This window comes from Hyperolius riggenbachi, chromosome 5 (genome assembly GCF_040937935.1).
Source record: "Hyperolius riggenbachi isolate aHypRig1 chromosome 5, aHypRig1.pri, whole genome shotgun sequence".
Lineage (NCBI taxonomy): Eukaryota > Metazoa > Chordata > Amphibia > Anura > Hyperoliidae > Hyperolius > Hyperolius riggenbachi.
The window spans coordinates 402398340-402420127 of NC_090650.1; the positions used below are offsets into that span (position 1 = coordinate 402398340).

General features: G+C 44.7%; 1 long non-coding RNA gene across 1 annotated transcript; it reads left to right on the forward strand.

Annotated features, from left to right (window-relative positions):
* Window positions 1–1134: 1134 nt before the first annotated feature.
* Window positions 1135–20460, forward strand: LOC137519143 (uncharacterized). The gene is made up of 4 exons (XR_011020972.1): window positions 1135–1271; window positions 3211–3284; window positions 16061–16131; window positions 20447–20460. It is a non-coding gene; the product is annotated as an uncharacterized lncRNA (long non-coding RNA).
* Window positions 20461–21788: the final 1328 nt, after the last annotated feature.

The window sequence follows — 21788 nt, forward strand, 5'->3', positions numbered from 1 at the left end:
GCCCATTGTGTTAGGAGTGAGTGAGCGCACGTTTACATTGGGTTTGTGGTAAATGTCAGAATGTAAATCAGGGAGAGGAAAGATCTTACAATGGGAATCATTCATCGTACATAATTATTGTAAAAATTAAAGGAATACTTAAGTCATTTTAAAAAAAATGACTTTTACTCACCTGGGGCTCCCCTCAGCCCCCTGCAGCTGAACGGTGCCCTCGCCGTGTCCCTCCGATGCGCCTGGTCTCGCCGGCGGCCACTTCCGGTTTGGCCGTCACCGGCCGACAGGCTGTGAACGCGGCTGATTATCCGCGTCCCCGGACGCAATAGCATGCGTCCGGGGACGCGGATAATCAGCCGCGTTCACAGCCTGTCGGCCGGTGACGGCCAAACCGGAAGTGGCCGCCGGCGAGACCAGGCGCATCGGAGGGACACGGCGAGGGCACCGTTCAGCTGCAGGGGGCTGAGGGGAGCCCCAGGTGAGTAAAAGTCATTTTTTTTAAGTGACTTAAGTATTCCTTTAAGCACGTTTTAAAATTACATTATTGATCACTGGAGTTCCTGTTTATGCTGTATCCCTTCCTTAGAGGGATCTCTCCCTTCTTTTCTTATGAGAACATTGGCAACAGCACCCTCTCTCCATGCTATGCAGACCTACAGTACAGCAGGCATTATACTCATACCTCTCAACTTTTTGAGATCAGACAGAGGGACACGTAAGCCACACCTCTAACCACACCCCAGACACACCCCCATTCAAGCACACTATAAAGATTTCATAAGAAAATTATGTTGTTTCATAATTCAAACCACACTGGTCCTTTCTATCCTGGTTCATTTTCCTTCATAGTAACATTTGAACAATATTTAACAATTATATATCAATTTAAAGGATGGGAATAAAGTTTAGAGTCAATCAAACATATTTTTCAGCATAGAAGTCACATATTTACATAGAAAGATGGACAGGGCTCCCAAAGAGGGACAGTTGGACTTGGGAGCTATGATTATACTGTAGATCCACAAACACTGTGATCTGTGATTTTGACGGGTAAGGACTCAGGACTACACCTCCCGGCAGCCTCCACCTAGCCTTCCTTTGCTTTATGCCGCGCCCCTCAGCGAGTGACGTCATCACGCAGCTGTCAGGACGTGTCCAGCAACGTCACCTCCGTCCAGCCGAGGAGAAGACTAGAGAGAGGAGCTGCTTCCTGATGGCGTTTCCGGGGGTCAATCCCGACTGCTGATCACTCCCACCTCCAGCCCACCGCATGCCGGGTAATCTACACTGCAGCCGGGCCCACGTGCAATATACTGTATACTCTACATCCAGCCTGTGACAGCTACACCCCCCCAGGAGGTGGAGAGCATGGGGTGCTGAGACTGCAGCCCCTCTTCCTGTGCATGCTGGGGGCAGGGGAATGGGCATAAGCATGAGCTATTACCTTCTGCAGCCCCCTCTTCCACTGCATGCTGGGGACATATGCATGAGCTATTACCTTCTGCAGTCCCCTCTTCCACTGCATGCTGGGGGCAGGGGCATAAGCATGAGCTATAACCTTCTAAACCCCCCACTTCCAGTGCACGCTGGGGGCAGGGTCGTATGCATGAGCTATAACCTTCTGAACCCCCCTCTTCCAGTGCATGCTGGGGGCAGGGACATATACATGAGATATAACCTTCTGCAGCCCCTCTTCAGGGGCAAACGCAGGATTTTTAAGGGGGGGGGTTCCTGAAAGGTCCAGAAGCACGTATGTCCCCGAGTGCTTCCGAATACAGGTGGCTCCATACTGCCCATGCACAAAAGTGCGCTGGCGTATTACGGAACTGCCTATCTTTGGAAGTACTCAAGGACATGAGTGTTTCTGAGGGCTTCTGGTAGCAGCAAATGTGAATGGGGTACAGCGCTGGAACAACTCCCCAAGAGAGGAACAGGAGATAGACTTAGTTTGGACAATTCAGTGGAATATGCTACATAGTGTCACATAGCGCAAGCGATACCCATATGATGCAGGGATATATGCATCTGCGGAAGATGGCGGCACTATATAAATACTAAATAATATTTTGCCTCACCAGGATTGCACTTTTATTTAGCTTTCCTGTATGACAAGAACACACAGCCAGCTCTAGGGGAAGAGGGAAACAAAGGTGAATGAAGGAGGCTGGTGCACACCAAGAGTGCTTCTGAGCGTTTTTCAAATCAACAGTGATTTGAAAAGCGCTTGGCTAATGTTACCCTATGTGGGTGTTCCCACAGCAGCGTTGTGATTTTTTCAAAATCGCAGGTATACTGCATGTAGCATGTTTTTGAGCAATTCATTCAAAAATCGCTCTGAAAATCACTTCACAAAATCACACTCACAAATTGCTAGCGATTGCTATTGTCATTTTGGCGTGCACTAGCCCAGAGAGAGGAGTGGAGAAATTGAGAATAGCCTGAGATGGAGCAGAGAACTTATCTGTATTGCAGTCCCACATCACACAGGCTACTTGCCTGTAATCAGACTCCTGTCCCTGTCAGTCTCTCACACAAGTCAGAAAGAAGCCCTCCTGGAGTCAAGGGACTGTCAAAAACTTTTCAGCTTGTTAAACACCTTACCCACACATGCAGTCATTATAACAATGGGGAGAGACCAGACAGATGTTTGCCCACAGACCCTGAGTCCAGGCAAGCTCTGCATCATGCTGTGCATATTTACCAGCTTGCCTGCACTCTAATTTCATCATGTCTGACACTTCTGTGCTGTGGAGAGTCCAGGACTCCATAATCAACATTCTCTCACTGCAGGCTGCATCTTCCTGAGGGAAGCTGGGCTGCCTCTCTCATTCTATTAGCTGGAGGGAGGCACCAGAAGTTAGAAGGGAGGGAGAATGAGGCTGTTTATATTATGCAGGCTTCCCTGGCTTAATAGACAGCTCAGTGCAGGGGGGAGGTTCCAGACACCCGGAATAGCCCCCTCAGTTCGCCAGTGCTCTTCCAGTGCATGCTGGGGGCATATGCATGAGCTATAACCTTCTGAACCCCCTCTTCCAGTGCATGCTGGGGGCAGGGGCATATACATGCGCTATAACCTTCTGCAGCCCCTCTTCCAGTGCATGCTGGGGGCATATGCATGAGCTATAACCTTCTGCATACTAACATAGATGCAAATTCCTGTTCACACTGAGCTCTTATAAATATGTTGAAATGTGAATGTTGTCAATCATTCTACAGGCAGAAGAACAGCAGGCAGAGGTCTGGCCGAGTGCTCATCACTCTGGAAGATTATCACAGCTCTGGTCTCCCAGGTAATGTGCTCAGGGCAAACAATCCAGCAATCCAATCTTAGAGTTGCTCTATGTAACAAGCAGCCAGTACCTATTATTAAAACAGACCTGAACCTCCTCTCTGTGCTAAAAGAAAAGCAACTGCAAAGTAACTTTTAAAGAAATACATTTCTTTGTTACAGCCACTACAAATCCTGCAATACATCTGGAGTTTGTCTACTTCCTGCTTTATTGAAGGCAGACATAGGGTTTACATCATGTTTTTACTTTTTAGCTGCTCTGCTGTGGCCGCTAGCCACATGATTTTTAAGCTGATCCGAGATGAAAAACTAACTATAACAAGTAACTTGTCTATATATCTTATCTAAAGATAGTTTACACAGCACATCTAGCTGCAAATAGTTTCAACAGAATATGATTATTTCTTCCTGTATTACAACAGCAGCCATGTTGTTTGTAAATATTACACAGAGGCAAGCTGATAGCATCTCCAGCACTCAGCCAGTGGAAAAAACCAAATCCCCCCTCCTCTTCCCTTCTCCATTCTGCCTCTGAAATCTCTGGCTAGTAATACCTCCCCCTCCTCCTGCCCAGACTGAGCTCCCATGAGCCCTTGCTACTGTCTGAAAATGCCTTGGCTCTCTGAAAACCTGTGGGTGTGGCTTGTTTAGTTTATAGGGAATTGGGGTATTAAAACAAAAAAGTATGTGGCTTGAGGAATGCCCTATAAACAATAGGAAAGGAACACAATTATGCAATGAGAAAAAGTAAAAGTTCATCTCGGATCCACTTTCATGTTTTTTTTTTTCAATAAAAGAACTTGTTTACTGCAGTGCCAGCCTCCATCGTGTATAGTGGCAGTCAGCTGACACAGCTAAGGGAGGAAATTACAAATTGTGATTGGTCCCAAATGAGGAGGAATTGGACAGGCTAAACTCTCTAAATACAGTTAGTTTGTAACCTTGACAAACAGTCAAGGTCATGACCGAGTTTGTGAGCTTTCGGTTCCTGGCATCAAAAGTGTGTGCATGGAAGCATTTTATCCAGCAAAAAAATCTGATTGGCTGTTTGTGGCTCCGCCACTTTAGTGAATTTGCACCCCAGGCACTTAAAGGATTTATCAGGGATATTTTGAACAAAATAAGTGCTACTTACCTGGGGCTTCGTCCAGCCCCAAGCTCCCAGCATGTCCCTAGCCGCAGCTCTGCCCGCAGCCGTTCGTCTCCTTTGCCTCACGGTCCCCGGCAATGACGTCAGGCCGACCTGGAGGTCGGCCTGTACTGCGCCTGCACGAGCGGCGCTGTCAATCACCGCCACGCGGACCGGAGAGTACTGCGCAGGCGCATTCCACGTGGCGGTGACTGACAGCGCCGCTCGCGCAGGCACAGTACAGACCGACCTCCAGGTCGGCCTGACGTCATTGCCAGGGACTGTGAGGCAGAGGATATGAACGGCTGCGGGCAGAGCTGCGGCTAGGGACATGCTGGGAGCTTGGGGCTGGACGAAGCCCCAGGTAAGTAGCACTTATTTTGTTCAAATATCCCTGATAACTCATTTAATGACTGACTGTAGCAGGTTTGAGGCCTCTGCCATTAACAGTGTAAGAATGGCAACAGTTTCAATAGTCTCCTTGATAATAGGTGAATTTTGATTGGCTGTTGTAGGCTCCACCTACTTTGCTGAATATTAATCCCAGTCACCCAGTGGCCAACTGTGTCAAGTTTGAGAACCATGTCATTAACAGTGTAAGAATGGTCCCCATGTAAAAAGTTAGTTTTTGGCACCGTCTACTGTTTCTAACCTTGACATACAGTCACTCAATGACCAAGTTTATGAGCTTTGGGGTCCTTGGCATCAATACATTGCATTTTTCCATTGAAATTAAACAAATCTGATTGGCTGCTTGTAGCCTGCCCCCTTTTCAAAATTAAACCCCAGTCTCCCAGTCACTGACTGTACCAGATTTGAGGCCTCTGCCATTAAGAGTGGAAGAATGGTGGCAATGTAAATATTCCCCTTGAAAATCAATAGGTGATTTTTGATTGGCTGTTGTAGGCTCCACCCACTTTCCTGAATATTGATCCCATTCATCCAGTGACCAACTGTGTCAAGTTTGAGAACTGTGCCAATAACAGAATGGCTGAAATCAATCTAACAAATCTTATTGGCTGTTTGTGGCTCCACCCCCTTTAGTGAATTTGGACCCCAGTCAATGACTGATTGTATGAGATTTGAGGCCTCTGCCATTAACAGAGTAGGAATGGTAGCAATGTAAATGTTCCAGTTGAAAAATCAATGTGAATTTTGATTGGCTGTTGTAGGCTTCACCCACTTCTAAAATTAATCCCAGTCACCCAGTGACCCACTGTCAAGTTTGGGGACCCTGCTATTGACAGTGCAAGAATGGTTGCAGTTTATATTTTCCCATGTAAAAAATGTAGTTGTTGGCGCCGCCCACTTTTTCTAACCTTGACATACAGTCACTTACTTACCAAGTTTACGAGCTTTGGAATCCTTGGTATCAATAATTTGTATATTCCCAGTGAAATTAAACAAATCTGATTGGCTGTTTGTGGCTCTGTCCCCTTTCTGAATTTGAACTCCAGTCATCCAGTGACCAACTGTGTCACTGGATGACTGAGGACCAACTTGACACACAGTCACATACGACCAAGTTTGTGAGCTTTCAGGTTCCTGGCATCAAAAATGTGTGAATGGAAGCAGTTTATCCAGCAAGAAAATCTGAGTGGCTGTTTTTGGCCCCCGCCCCTTTAGTGAAGTTGAACCCCAGTCACCCAATGACAGACTGTAGCAAGTTTGAAGCCTCTGCCATTAACTGTGTAAGAATTGCAGCTATTTAAATATTCCCCTTGAAAATCAATAGGTGACTTTTGATAGGCTGTTGTAGGCTCCACCCACTTTCCAGAATCTTAATCTCATTCACCCAGTTACCAAGTGTACCAAGTTTGTGAACCCTGCCATTAACAGTGTAAGAATGGCTGCAGTTTACACTTTTCCCGTTTAAAATTAATGGCTGAAATTTGATTGGCTGTTTTATGCTCCGCCCACTTTTTCTGGATTTGTAACCTTGATCACCAAGTGACCAACTGTGCCAAGTGTGGGGACTCTTGCTTGATTACTGTGAGAATGGCAGCCTTTTCCATTTTTCCATTAACATAGATGGGTGAAATCTGATTTGCTGTTTGTAGCTCCACCCAGGTGTGCAGGGGGGATGCGAGACCCCCAGAACATATCATCCCAGGTAGTAAGGGATCTGTATACCAAATTCCGTTCAAATCGGTCAAGCCGTTTTTGAGTGATCGCGGCACATACAGTGGGTTGCAAAAGTATTCAGCCCCCTTGAAGTTTTCCACATTTTGTCACATTACTGCCACAAACATGCATCAATTTTATTGGAATTCCATGTGAAAAACCAATACAAAGTGGTGTACATGTGAGAAGTGGATCGAAAATCATACATCATTCCAAACATTTTTTACAAATAAATAACTGCAAAGTGGGGTGTGCGTAATTATTCGGCCCCCTGAATCAATACTTTGTAGAACCACCTTTTGCTGCAATTACAGCTGCCAGTCTTTTTAGGGTATGTCTCTACCCGCTTTGCACATCTAGAGACTGAAATCCTTGCCCATTCTTCTTTGCAAAACAGCTCCAGCTCAGTCAGATTAGATGGACAGCGTTTGTGAACAGCAGTTTTTAGATCTGGGCTTTGACTGGGCCATTCTAACACATAGATATGTTTTGTTTTAAACCATTCCATTGTTGCCCTGGCTTTATGTTTAGGGTCATTGTCCTGCTGGAAGGTGAACCTCCGCCCCAGTCTCAAGTCTTTTGCAGTCTCCAAGAGGTTTTCTTCCAAGTTTGCCCTGTATTTGGCTCCATACATCTTCCCATCAACTCTGACCAGCTTCCCTGTCCCTGCTGAAGAGATGCACCCCCCGAGCATGATGCTGCCACCACCATATTTGACAGTGGGGATGGTGTGTTCAGAGTGATGTGCAGTGTTAGTTTTTCGCCACACATAACGTTTTGCATTTTGGCCAAAAAGTTCCATTTTGGTCTCATCGGACCAGAGCACCTTCTTCCACATGGTTGCTGTGTCCCCCACATGGCTTGTGGCAAACGGGACTTCTTATGCTTTCTGTTAACAATGCCTTTCTTCTTGCCACTCTTCCATAAAGGCCAACTTTGTACAGTGCATGACTAATAGTTGACCTATGGACAGAGTCTCCCACCTGAGAGGAGATCTCTGCAGCTCGTCCAGAGTCACCATGGGCCTCTTGACTGCATTTCTGATCAACGCTCTCCTTGTTCGGCCTGTGAGTTTAGGTGGATGGCCTTGTCTTGGTAGGTTTACAGTTGTGCCATACTCCTTCCATTTCTGAATGATCGCTTGAACAGTGCTCCGTGGGATGTTCAAGGCTTTGGAAATCTTTTGTAGCCTAAGCCTGTTTTAAATTTCTCAATAACTTGATCCCTGACCTGTCTTGTGTGTTCTTTGGACTTCATGGTGGTGTTGCTCCCAATATTCTCTTAGACAACCTCTGAGGCCCTCACAGAGCAGCTGTATTTGTACTGACATTAGATTACACACAAGTGCACTCTATTTAGTCATTAGCACTCATCAGGCAATGTCTATAGGCAACTGACTGCACTTAGATCAAAGGGGGCCGAATAATTATGCACACCCCACTTTGCAGTTATTTATTTGTAAAAAATGTTTGGAATCATGTATGATTTTCGTTCCACTTCTCATGTGTACACCACTTTTTGTTGGTCTTTCATGTGGAATTCCAATAAAATTGATTCATGTTTGTGGCAGTAATATGACAAAACCCACTGTAAAATTGATTCATGTTTGTGGCAGTAATATGACAAAACCCACTGTACACACACACACACACACACACACACACACACACACACACACACACACACACACACACACACACACACACACACACACACACACACACACACACACACACACACACACACACACACACACACACACACACACACACACACACACACACACACACACACACACACACACACACACACACACACACACACACGAATATATATGTGTGTGTGTGTGTATTTTTTACAGCCCATGATATATTCTAATCTGATCCAGGCATGGGTTGCACAGTTTTCACAATTTTGGGAGCGTTTTTTCCATTTCTATGGATCATGATGGTTGTAAATCGGACCTGAACTCTTGCACAGGAGAGGAGGAAAACACAGAGAAATCCACCCTGTGTTCACCCTGTTTGTATTTATAGAGAACAGCCTGTCCTAATTTTCCCTCATCTGCAAGTAATGAGCCAGTGTAATTTGAGCTGTCAGCTCTACCGAGTTGTGAGCTAACCATGGGAGTTAACCCTTTCTGTGCTCCCAGGATACTAGGAAGTAACCAAACTACAGCATTTCTGTAGGAGCTTTATAAGTTGTAACAAGGAAGTGTTTTTCTTTAAAGGTTATCATTCTGTTGCTTATCATTTAGAGGAGAGAGGAAGTTCCGAGTTCAGGTCCGCTTTAAAGCGGACCTGAACTCTTGCACAGCACACAATGAAAAAAAATCTTTATTCCACATTTAGTTGCTGACGTTGTCCTGTGTTTGTTTAACCAGATCAACCTGTCTAATTAGTTTTTATCAGTATCTGTGAATAGACTGCAGGAGAGCTTTGCCGAGGCTGCTTTCCCATACAGTGAACACCGAGAGTACACGCTAAATGCTCCCTGGAAAGTGAAATCAAGTTAAAAATCAAGAATTATTTAGGATTTCCATATGTTGTAATACATGTTTCCCATAAAGGTAATCATGTGCTTGCTAATCTTTTAGAGAAGAGGATGTTCTGAGTTTTTCACCTCGGGTTTCCTTTAACCACTTCACAACTGAGGGGTTTTACCCCCTGACCACCAGAGCAATTTCACCTTTCAGCGCTTCTTCCATTCATTCGTCTATAACTTTATTATTACTTATCCCAATGAAATAAACTATATCTTGTTTTTTTCGCCACCAATTAGGCTTTCTTTAGGTGGGACATTATGCCAAGAATTATTTTATTCTAAATGTGTTTTAATGGGGAAATAGGAAAAAATGTGGGAAAAAAATATTATTTTTCAGTTTTCGGCCATTATAGTTTTTAAATAAAGCATGCTACTGTAATTAAAACCCATGAAATGTATTAACCCATTTGTCCCGGTTATAAAACCATTTAAATTATGTCCCTATCACAATGTTTGGCGACAATATTTTATTTGGAAATAAAGGTGCATTTTTTTCAGTTTTGCATCCATCCCTAATTACAAGCCCGCAGTTTATAAAGTAACAGTGTTATACCCTCTTGACATAAATATTTTAAAAGTTCAGTCCCTAAGGTAACTATTTGTTTTTTTTGTTTTTTATTGTATTTTTTTTTTTTTTTTAATTACAAAAAAAAATAAAAAAATTGGGGAGTGTGGGAGGTAATGAGTTAATTTATTGTGTAAATGTAATGTTTGTATATGTAAAATGCTTTTAGGGTGTAGTTTACTATTTGGCCACAAGATGGCCACAGAGTTTGTATACATGCGACCTGTAAGCGTCCGGAAGGACGCTTACAGGAAGCAGTAGGAGGCTGGGAGACTCACAATGATCTCGCTGTTTCTGAAAGAAGCAGCAGATCATTGCGGGGGCTTAGATCAGCGAACGGGAATGGATTTTCCCGTTCATTGATCTCCGGGCGAGCGGGCGGCGGCGTGCACGAGCGGCGGGTGCGCGCGCACGAGCGGCGGGAGTGCGGACAGCGGCGGTAGCACGGAAGGTACGGATTTCTCCGTCCCTGTTTTTTTAGGAGGGAAAAAAGGGGGCGGAGAAATCCGTACGCGTGGGGGTAAAGTGGTTAAAAGACAACTGATGCGAGAGGGTTATGGAGACTGCCATATTTATTTCACTTTAACCATTTAAGCCTTTTGGACCTATCTGCTACATCCAAAATGCTGCTGCATGCTCCCGTGAGCGATCACACACGCACCCATGCGCTCTCGTGCCGCCTCCCGGAGATCAATGAATAGGAACACAATTCCCATTCATTGCTCTAAGCCCTATTAGAAAGACTCCAACTCCGGGTACCCAAAATTGCTCCGACTCTCCGACTCCACAGCCCTGCCTGTAAGCGTGATCACTTGTTTACAAGAAAAATAATTTGACTGAGGCCATCTTGTGGCCAAACTGTAATACCACATCTACGTACCTTTTTTTTTTTTTTTTTTTTTTTTTTTAACTGCTTACCTCCCACATTCCCAAAAATACCCAAATAAAATGTGTAACTATATAAAAAAAAAAAAAAAACATAAATAGCTACCTAAGGGTCTGAACTTTTTTAATATGCATGTCCAGAGGGTATATTACTTTTATTTTTTAAAATTATAAGCTTGTATATAGTGATGGACACAACACTGAAAAAAATGCACCTTTATTTCCAAATAAAATATTGGCGCCATACATTGTGATAGGGACATAATTTAAATGGTGTTATAATCGGGACAAATGGGCAAATCGAATGCGTGGGTTTTAATTATGGTAGCATGTATTGTTTTAAAGCTGTAATCGCCGAAAACTGAGAAATAATGAATTTTCTCAATTTTTTTCTTAATTCCTTTAAAATGCATTTAGAAAAAATTAATTCTTAGCAGAATGTACCACCCAAAGAAAGCCTTATTGGTGGCGGAAAAAGCAAGATAGAGATCAGTTCATTGTGATAAGTAGTGATAAAGTTATTGGCGGATGAATGGGAGGTGAAAAATGGCTGAATTGGTTAAACAATCCCAGTTGCCTGGCTATCTTGTTCATCCTCTGCCTCTAGTACTTTCAGCCATAAGCATGCATCAGATCAGGTGTTTCTGACAGGATTAGCTGCTTGCTTGTCTGTGGTGTTATTCATACACTACTGCAGCCAAATAGATCAGCAGGGCTGCCAGGCAGGTATTGTTTAGAAGAAAATAAATGTGGCAGACACCATAGTCTCCTCGCTTCAGTTGTCCTTTAAAGAGGAACTAAACTGATGAGATAAACGGTTGTAGCTATCTTCTTACCCTGGGAAATTACTTAATTTTTTTTAGAAAGCCAATCTTTAACCACTTGAGAACTGCGGTGTTAACCCCCCCTAGTGACCAGGACATTTATTGCTTAAATGGCCACTGCAGCTTTAAGGCCAAGCTGCAGGGCCGAACAACTCAGCACACAATTCCCCCCCCCCCCTTCTCCCCACCCCACCAACAGAGCTCTCTGTTGGTGGGGTCTGATCGCCCCCCCAGGTGTTTTTTTTGTTTTTGTTTTTTGTAAATATTTTATTAAATTTTCAATAAAATGTTTTTTGTTTTTTTTTAATTTAGTCTATATCCCTCCCTCCCCCCGCCAGCCAATCAGCATGATCAGCTGTCATAGGCTTCAGCCTATGACAGCCGATCACTGTTTAGGCTGCCAGGGGGACAGCCGTGCCACACGGCTTTCCCCAGTTCAGTGCTGCTGCGGATCGCAGCGCTGTACAACAATCTCTGAAGGCGGGGTGGAGCTCCGCCCCCCAAGCAGGAGATGTGCACGCGATCTCCTGCTAGCCCCATAGACGGTCATTCACGCCAATCGGCGTGGAGCAGTCCTGGGGATGCCGCACTGCTCACGCCCATTGACGTGGAGCAGTCGGCAACAGGTTAAAATGTAAAAAAATACTGTATATAGTCATGTATAAGCCAAAACTTTCAGCACACAAAATGTCCCCCCCCCCCCCTTCCCCTGCTTGTACATGAGTCACTGTGGGTCATGGGAAGCAGTCACTATTCAGAATGTACCTGGCAGAGTAGTGTGACAGAATGTGCAGCAGGTTCCTGCACCTGACAGCGCCTGTGCTCCCCGCTGCGCCTGCAACATGTTTAGTGCAGCAGTGCGTGGTACCAGACTACCTGTCACCCCCGCTGTTGATCAGGGATTTTCTCTAGCCGCTCAGTAGCACTCGCTGTCTCATATCTGTGATGCCATCTATTGGTGTCTTGAGACACAGCGAGTGCAACAGAGTGACAAGAGGGAATCTCCGATTAACACTGTCACTGACACACTGCTACACAGAGAAAGGTGTGATGTTGAATGACACATACACAGCTGGGAGCACAGGCGCTGTCAGCTGCACATTCCATCTCCCTACACTGCCGGGCACACTCTGAACAGTCATTCTGCCTACTGGGGCATATCTGATGGATTCCTGATGGGAGAGAAGCTGTCACTTGCATACCTGAATGGTTAACTCTTTCAGACCGAAAAAGAAAAGGAACACAGCATAGTTACAGTATTTGTATGCTAGGCACTGTACATACATGTCTGTCATCGTGTCACCTTGGGTACACTTTAAAGGGAGTCTGAAGCAAGAGGGACCTGGACTCTGACGTGTATATATATTTCCTTTTAAAAAGTTAAGATTTTTGAACGCGAGTCTCGCGTCCTAATTTGTCCTGCTAATTGTTCCAGGATGTGAGAGATTCTTCTTGTAAAAAATGCTCAGCAAAAAGTTAGTGTTTCCCTGCATTGGATCAAACCTTAAGGGGGATGTTACTGCTGAAAAAGAGGGATGACACCCTCTGCAAATCTTCAAATAAAACAGGAAACTGTTTTACGCCTAAAGTGTGTATTTAAGATACATATTGGATGTATCCGCTTCCTGCACAAAATGCTTCTGCACGCTTCTGCACGCCCCTGACGTTGCTGCATGTGCATCAGTCTAAAAGTAAATGATTGCTGCTATAGCCATGAGGTCTTCTATATGAGCCTGTGAGTTCTCTATTGTATCCTCTCGCACATACTGTGGAGATCAGGAGTGGAGTACAGCCATGAGTGGAGGGAGCTGTGGCCAGATCCTGTTACCAGGTTGTGAACACATTGATGCTGCACTTAATAATCTTAATGTCACAGCTGAGTGCACACTTTCACTAATCATGCGTGTATTTTGCCTCTATGATTTGTTATAATTCCATTGTTCGGTGAACTTGCTGTGCAGGTTTGGTACGCTCCACGTAGTCCGCTGCAACGTATCCTTCTGGTTCCACATTCACAGTGCGTTTATTCCATTAATTAATTTCATGGTTCTTATTTTTCACATGCATGCGATCTACTGGGCATCCTGGCTGCCATTGAAGCGTGTGATATTTCTGCTGTCACCCTTCCCTTCTGTGCTGTGCTAGGAGCGTCCCTCTTATGGAAAATTCTACAATGCTTATGAGAATCTTCCAGTTCTTGCATGCTTTGATTTTCCACTGGCCAGTAGAGGTCAAAGTGGATCTGAGACAAACTTTCCCTGCCTTTATTTTTCTGCCCGTTACATGTAGTTTATTGGGCATTATTCATCCCCAAATGCTTTTCTATGAAATTGTATTTATTACCCAATTGCTTGCAAATTAATGTATCCACGCCACAGCTCCTCCCACGCCTAGGCATTCCGAGTCCCATGATGCAAGTGCTCATGGGAACTCAGCCTGGGCAGGAGGAGGCTTTTGGTGAAGCATGCATGAGATTCAGAGGTGAGTGGGTAGAGAGAGGAGGAGGGGGATGGAGTTTTCACAAGCTGAGGGGTGGAGATGCAGAGCAGCTTGCCTGTGTAATGCTGAAAAGCAGAATATGGCTGCTCTCATTATACCACAGGAAGAAATAATCATATACTGTTGAAGCTGTTTCCAGCTAGATTTACTGTGTAAACCATCTAAACTTTAGATGAGACATATTCTGTAGTTACTTGCTATAGTTAGTTTTTCATCTCGTTCCACTTAAAGGGAACTTAAAGCGAGGCTTCCATATTTACTGTATTTCCTTTTAAACAATATTAGTTGCCTGGCAGTCCTGCTGATCTCTTTAGCTGCCGAAGTGTCTGAATCACACACCTGAAACAAGCATGCAGCTAATCCAATCACACACAGAGCACCTCATCTCCATGCTTGTTCAGGGTCTATAGCTAAAAGTATCAGAGACAGAGAATCAGGACAGCCAGGCAATATGCATTGTTTAACAGGAAATAAATAAGGCAGCCTCCATATCCCTACTAGGCGCCCACAACTGGAAAAAGTGCAACTTCAGGCACTGCATTCGCCCTGAGGAAGCGACTTACGCCGTGAAACGCAGTGTCATTTTAAAGCCAATGGGTACCAATTTACAAATCAAAAAGTCAGATACTCATCTAAGGAGAGGGAAGGCTCGGTCCTAATGAGCCTTCCCTATCCGCTCCCGGTGCCCTCGGTGCTGCGCTGGCTCCCACGTTCGCGTCCGCCGCCGCAGGGACTTCAGAGGTCTTCGGGAGCACTCGGGCTTCCGAAGATGGGCCGCTCCATATTACGCACGCGCGATTGCGTCATAGAGGGCGCTCACGCATGCGCAGTATGGAGCGGCCCGTCCTCGGGAGCCCGAGTGCTCCCGAAGGCTTCCGAAACATCCCTTCGGTGGTGGAAGTGGCAGTATTTGACCAAACTGGTCGAATACTGCTACGGGGTATCCTGCGCGGGACCGGGCACCGGGAGAGGAGAGGGAAGGCGCATTAGGACCGAGCCTTCCATCTCCTTAGGTGAGTATCTGACGTTTTTATTTTTAAATGGGTAAACATTCACTTTAAGTGCTCAATAAATGTCCTTTATTTTACTAATGCCTACTGAATTATTAAGGTAGGACCATTTTATTTATTTTTATTTATCCCTAACATTGAGACATTCCTAATCTATTTGGGCGCCTCCTACTACTCTGCTATCCATATCCCTCACTTTCGGTTCCCTTCAAAGCGGACCTGAACTCAGAACTTTCTCTCTGCTCTAAAAGATACGCAACAGCATAATAACTTTTAAAGGAAAACACTTTTGTTACAGCTGATACAAATCCTAAAATCTGCACCGTTTCTACTTCCTGCTTTCATGGAGGCAGACATATTGTCAACATCCTGTGCTTTCAAATGAGCTTATCTGTCGTGGCAGTCAGGTAACACACGGGAGAGATCAAATTACAACTTGTGGTTAAACACATATGAGAGGGAATTAGGCTAAACTTTCTAATACATACAGGATGCATTTCCCTATGTTTTCCTTTTTAAAGGACCATTATAGCAAAAAAGTAGGTAGTTAAAATCTGACAGAACCAACAGGCTTTGGGCAAGTTTATCTCCTCATGGGGGATTCTCAGGGTTTTTCTTTGATTTCAACAGCATTTCCTGAACAGCAGTAGCAAAGTCTAACTGATAAAATAGCGTGCAAGTGAGTAGGGAGGCTGGATGGTATCTTACTATTTTGGCAGTTAAACTGTTGTTCAGGAAATGCTGTTGAAAACAAAGAAAACCATGAGAATCCCCATGAGGAGATGGACCAAAACCTGTTGGTTCTGTCAGATTTAAACTGCCTACTTTTTTCACGATAGTGGTCCTTTAACACACACATCACTTTCTTCTGCTACAGAATCATCTTGAAAGCATCCCGTTTGACTTGAAGCTGATTTAGAACATATATTTTACAAACCAGTTACAGATTCTCTTTAGTTTGTCTGGATGAGAGCCCCTCCCCTAGAAATTAGAAGTGTGGGAGCTCTGTGATTGGCTGTTTGGGAAGAGGCGGTCATACTTAGTTGTATATATACAGAACAGTGGTACCAGATGGACCATTTAGTGTATGATCTGCATGGTCTCTGGTTACTCTGAACTTACACATCAGGACTATCTAGTTCTCCATTCCCCTGGCTGCATCCGGCTGGTATGTAACGCTTATTCTCTTCTTCACAGGGACAACAATACCTTGCTCTCTATGAATGGTGTGGAGGTTTGATGACGCTGAGAGGGGCTGACTAGTCCAGGTATTTATCTTGTCATGCCTGAGAGGTTAGCATAGACCATCATGCTCTGGGACAATGCACAGGTCCTATCTGGCCATCTCTAGGCCTGAGGGCATGACTGCCTTCATTGCTTGAGGAACAATGGCTCATTCTCTGAGCCTTGGCAGTCTGGGATGCTCCTGAATAGCACCTAGTGACCCCATAACACAGCTACCTCTATATGGCTCAGGTCACATGATTGTACTATGTGGAATATACTACATGGCAGTCTGCAGCTGTGTTATTTCTCAGTCCAGGCTGATCAGGGGCTGCCTGTGGCTTCTGTCGTGTGAACTCGTGTATGGTAGAGGTATGGGAGCGATTCTGAATAATTGCCATGCTCACCAATAGCTTGTAGAAAACAGAATAAAGGTAATGCAGGTCATTAAAATAGTAAGGCTAGGTTTCCACAGCACTTGCGCAATTCTTTTCCACAAATCTTCGCAATGCAAATTCACATGTGTATGAAAACCAATGATGGCGAATGGTCTAGTTTCCATTTCATGCAAATTATTGCATGAATTTGTATGCAGGAAAAAAAAATTGAAAGCTTATCCTATATTTTCGTATGCCATATACAATTTTTTTGTATACAGTGAAGAAAAATCGCATTCAACTGCAAATTTTCACATAGATATTATTACCAGAAAAAGGAACTTGTCATGCTGTCACTAGGCAGAACATGTAAATTAGGACCATTTCAAAAAGTTACACATGTAAAATAAGTTTTGGATTTTTAGAAAAATCGTGTATGATTTTCCTGACGTGAAAACGCAAAATTACAGTGGAAACGTCTAATGGAGAGCCTTAAAAAGAACCTGAGATGAAGATAACGGCTATATTTATACTTACCTGGGGCTTCCTCACCGTTCCCTCCGGCCATTCCGTTGTCTTTTAATCAGCACTGGTAATGTAATCAGCTGAGCTCTTCTGCACATGCGCATCTCGACTGCACGCACACCCACCCATCACGCTCCTGAGCACGGGAGTGCAGCGGGGGCGTGCAACTATGCCACGCATGCACAAAAAGTGCATGACTGGCCAGATTACCGAGGCTGATTAGAAGACAACGGAACGGCAGAAGGTGGTTAATATGTAGGTAAGGTATCAGTGTGTCATATAGAGCAGTGTTTAAAGAGGAACTTCAGCCTAAACAAACATACTGTCATTAAGTTACATTAGTTATATTAATTAATTTAATATAAACTCTTACCCACCGTGTTTTAAAAGAACAGGCTAATGTTTGTGATTTCATGAGGCAGCCATCTTTTTCGATTGAAAGGAGATGACGGGGAGCATGAGACACAGTTCCATCTGTCCTTTGTCCGGATCACCCCTCCCAATTGCTAGGCAACGAGTACAACAGTATCAGAAATCCCATCATGCTTTGCACAGTATCAGGATAAAAATGCCCGGGCAGTATTCTTTGATGGGGCGGAGCTTAGCTTCTGTGCAGCTAAAAATGAGGCTTGGGTAAGAAAAACAAAGTTCTGATGCTGTAAACCGTTAAAGAAACACCAACCCTTTTCAGTGCTGCCGAGTAGATTTTTAGTCTGGAGGTTCACTTTAACATTATTACAGCATGTACCCCTTTATGAGAGACAGGGTTTTGCTGAGTATTTCATATTGTGAAAATTAACATCTCAAGTCCTCTGTGGAACCCTGCAACGCCCATTCCCCTACTGGGGGCAAGATGTACATTGTGTCTGCAGCACAGAATCTGGTCCTGCATCAGCGAGCATCTTTATGTACATTTTTCAGGTAATGTCTTTATAAATAATAAAAACCATGCTGAGAATCCACTATGAAGAGATGTACTAGACCGAAACCTGTCGGTTCTGTCAGGTTTCTAATACTTACTGTTAGTGACCGCAACATAGGAGAAAAGTAAATAATGGCTCCTTTTTACCTGGAAGAAACAGACTTTTTTATTTATTTGTTTTTACATATATTTTACATTTTAAGATTTTCGCAACAGTACTCCTTTAATAGTAGGACATGTATCATAGATCAGCATGCTAGAGCATTGCAGGGGCTGCCAGATCACCCTATGGAATGGAAGCCAGCACTGCAGCAGCCGACTGTAGAATCCAAATGAACATTACAAACATTGCTAATTCCTGTATCGCAGAGAGGGTGGATTGTGGCGAGTGCACTACATATATAAGCCATAAACAACACTCATGAATGATGGTGCAACATCCGGAACCAATACAAAAGTTCATTCAGCAATGCAAGGAGAAAAAAGCGATTCCAGGAGCAGCTCAAGATAAGGGCTTTCTCGGTTCGGTCTCAAGAAAGCCCTTATCTTGGGGCGAAACGGCCGTCGACTACACCTCCGCACCTCTATCCTCCTGCAATGGCCTGATGAGTATATCTGTTTGCAACATTTTTATGCCATATATCACTGTTTTTTAACGAAGAGAATTAAAAGTTGAAGATTTATATTGGATGCGCTGCTCCTGGAATCGCTTTTTTTCCCCTTGCATTGCTGCATTGCTAATTCCTGAACCTGCTTATAAACCCGGTAGCTGGCAATCTTGGTGGAAATATTCACCTGTTGCAGCCCTCCAGGGGGAAGCAGCAAAGTACGCTGGACAGCAGACAATCTTTCTCACAGTCTCCCTCTGCTACTGACTCACAGGAGTGGAGAGCTGCGCATGTGTGTATGGGGGGGGGGGGGGAGTGTATATATGTGTGTGTTCTGCCTCTCTTCATTAGTATTCACTGCACTCCTGGCTGTCTCCGCCTGCTCTCCACATGCTGGTTCCATGTAGGGAGATAAGGCCAGTGGGGGGGGGGGGGGGGGTGTCCCGGGGTTAGCAGGGGATTCAGGCTACAGCCGTACCACAGCTTGAGGTGTTTCTGGGATGTTAAGAGGACCTGAGGAGGCTTCTGTAGCGAGAAGATAACACACAGTCATCAGAGAGTTCACACTGCACGCTGGGCTGAAGAGCTTACACTCTCATCTTCTCCCTGCAGCTATGCCCAGGCACCCCGGGGGGGGGGGGGGGAGCTGAACTGCAATTTGAGATCTGGTGGCCTATGAGCCAGCTTTCAGGCCCTGTGCAGTTGCCCAGTTCACCCCAATGAAAGCGCTGATCCTGTATTTCCCTGTACCTCCCGGTCCAGGTAATTTTTCATGCCGCCCAGCTGCGAAAAACTTCTGGGGAGAACACTGGAACTGAAGCAATTCAGCTGTACAAGCCAAAGGCAGGCTCTATGGCAGGGCTGCTACATGATTTAGCACAGTGGTCCTCAAACTACAGCCCGCTGGCCGAATGCGGCCCACTGAGGCTTTTTTTGGGACCCCTGGTCTATGTGCTCTACAAAATACTCTTTATCCTTATGTTCATTCAGGAGGTGCTGCATAATTAAGAGGGGGGGGGGGGGGAGCCGCAGACTATTTGGAGGGGGTAATTCTGTCTAACGTGGGGCTAATTAAATATTTAGAGGGGAGGTTGCTTCCGGGGGAAGGGGGTGGAAGACAGTCATTGGCTGCTGGGAGGGGGGGGGGGATTGCCTAATAACCATCACTAGCTACTTAAAGGGGGGGTGGATGATGCAGGGTCATAACAGCATTTTGGTAGTAGTTTTTGTGCTGAGGGGTGCCTTTAAAAAACATTCAAAGCCATTAAGGGTTGACACCAATAATAAGTTTGAGAACCACTAATCATGCTGTTCAGATGACAGGGGAAGGGACATAGACAGCTGTGTGAAATAGGGCGGCCTGCAGTCATTTTATGGTCTACTAGAGCAAGCCTGGCTGCAAAGTCTGGAATCCTGTCTCCTTCAATGTATTAGTGTGGTGTCAGTTAAAGAGGAACTCCAGTGAAAATAATGTAGTAAAAAAAGTGCTTCATTTTTTACCATAATTATGTATAAATGATTTAGTCAGTGTTTGCTCATTGTAAAATCTTTCCTCTCCCCGATTTACATTCTGACATTTATTACATGGTGACATTTTTACTGTGGGCCGGTTATGTAGCTGCTCCTAGCTGTTTTGGCTGTTAGAGACAGCTGTAAACAGCTAATTCCTGTCTGTGAACATTGTTACATTGTGGCAGTTTGCCCAGAGTACCGCGGTACTCAGAGCTTCTTGTGGGAGGGGTTTCAGCACAAAATCAGTCATACAGCGCCCCCTGATGGTCTGTGAAAATCATATTTCTCATGTAAAAGGGGGTATCAGCTACTGATTGGGATAAAGTTCAATTCTAGGTTGGAGTTTCTCTTTAAAAACACAGGAACTGGCGTTGATATACATTGAATTGATATGAGTGTATGTTTGCAATTGCAGGTGGAGATCACTCAGCATGGCTGTCACACAATTCCGCCTGTTTAAGATTTGCACTTGCCTGGCATCCATTCTCTCCTTTTTCAAGAGGTTAATATGCAGGTAAGGTCTCATTGTGTCATACAGAGCAGTGTTCCCCAACATTATTACAGCATGTACACCTTTTATGAGAGACCGGGTTTGCTGAGTACTTCATATTGTAAAAAACATCTCAAGTCCTCTGTGGAACTGCGTAATGCCAATTCACCTACTGGGGCAATATTCACATTGTCTGTGGCATGGAATCTGGCCCTGCATCGGCATGTCAAATTAAATATCCAAATGAGCTGGATACACCCACCCCTGCCTTAAACCCAGACCAAGTACCCCCAGGGTTACACATACTGCCTGTTGAGAACCGTGGGCCAGATTTGTCAAGAGTGTCTGAGACAAAATATTGGTAGGTTTTTAGAAATTCATGCAGAACTGTCTCAGCCATCTTAAGAAATCAAAAGGTGGGCCTGACGGAGGAGGAGCTTGGCACCAAAAAATAGTCCAGGCAAGTGAGCACAGCCCGGGGGCCAGTTGGACAGCCCTTGTGTAATGTTTAACTCCCCTTATGCGTGAAACCACATGTATGAGAAGGTCGTTGTGCCTGCCTGTCTTCTACTCTTCCACTCTCTCCCTTCCACCTCCGTATGCCAATAATCATGTATAACTGCTTGATTATTTGAAAGCTGCAAATAGTCTCCTGCCCGCATGGATGGTCAGTGCCCAGATCTTTTTCTTTTGTGGAGGAACCCTTTAGTAAAGCCGGTCCTGAATCTAGCTGCACCAAGCAAAGTGTCATATTTTAGTGCACCGATTTTATGTTTTTGGAGGTGTAAATGATAACCTGAGTAGATAAGATTTTCCTGTTGTCTCTTATTGTTTTATAACACCGCTCGATGTTCTTTCTCCTGTAAGGTCGGGACGTGGCAGAAAGCTCAGCGGTGATCAGATAACTTTGCCAACTGCAGTAGATTACTCGTCCGTCCCTAAACAGGTTGGTTCTTTTCTAACCTTCATTTGCAGTGCATCCCCGGAGCCCCCAGGGAATTAGGAGAATCCTAGCTTCAGCATTTGTGATATCAGTCATACTCCTTAAAGGGAACCTAAACTGAGAAGGATATGGATTTTTCCTTTTTAAAATAATACCAGTTGCCTGACTTTCCTGCTGATCCTGTGTCTCTAATACTTTTAGCCACAGCCCCTCAACAAGCATGCATAGTAGATGCTTTGACTGAAGTCAGACTGGATTAGCTGCATGCTGGTTTCAGGTGTGTGATTCAGCCACTACTACAGCTAAAGACATCAGCAGGACAGC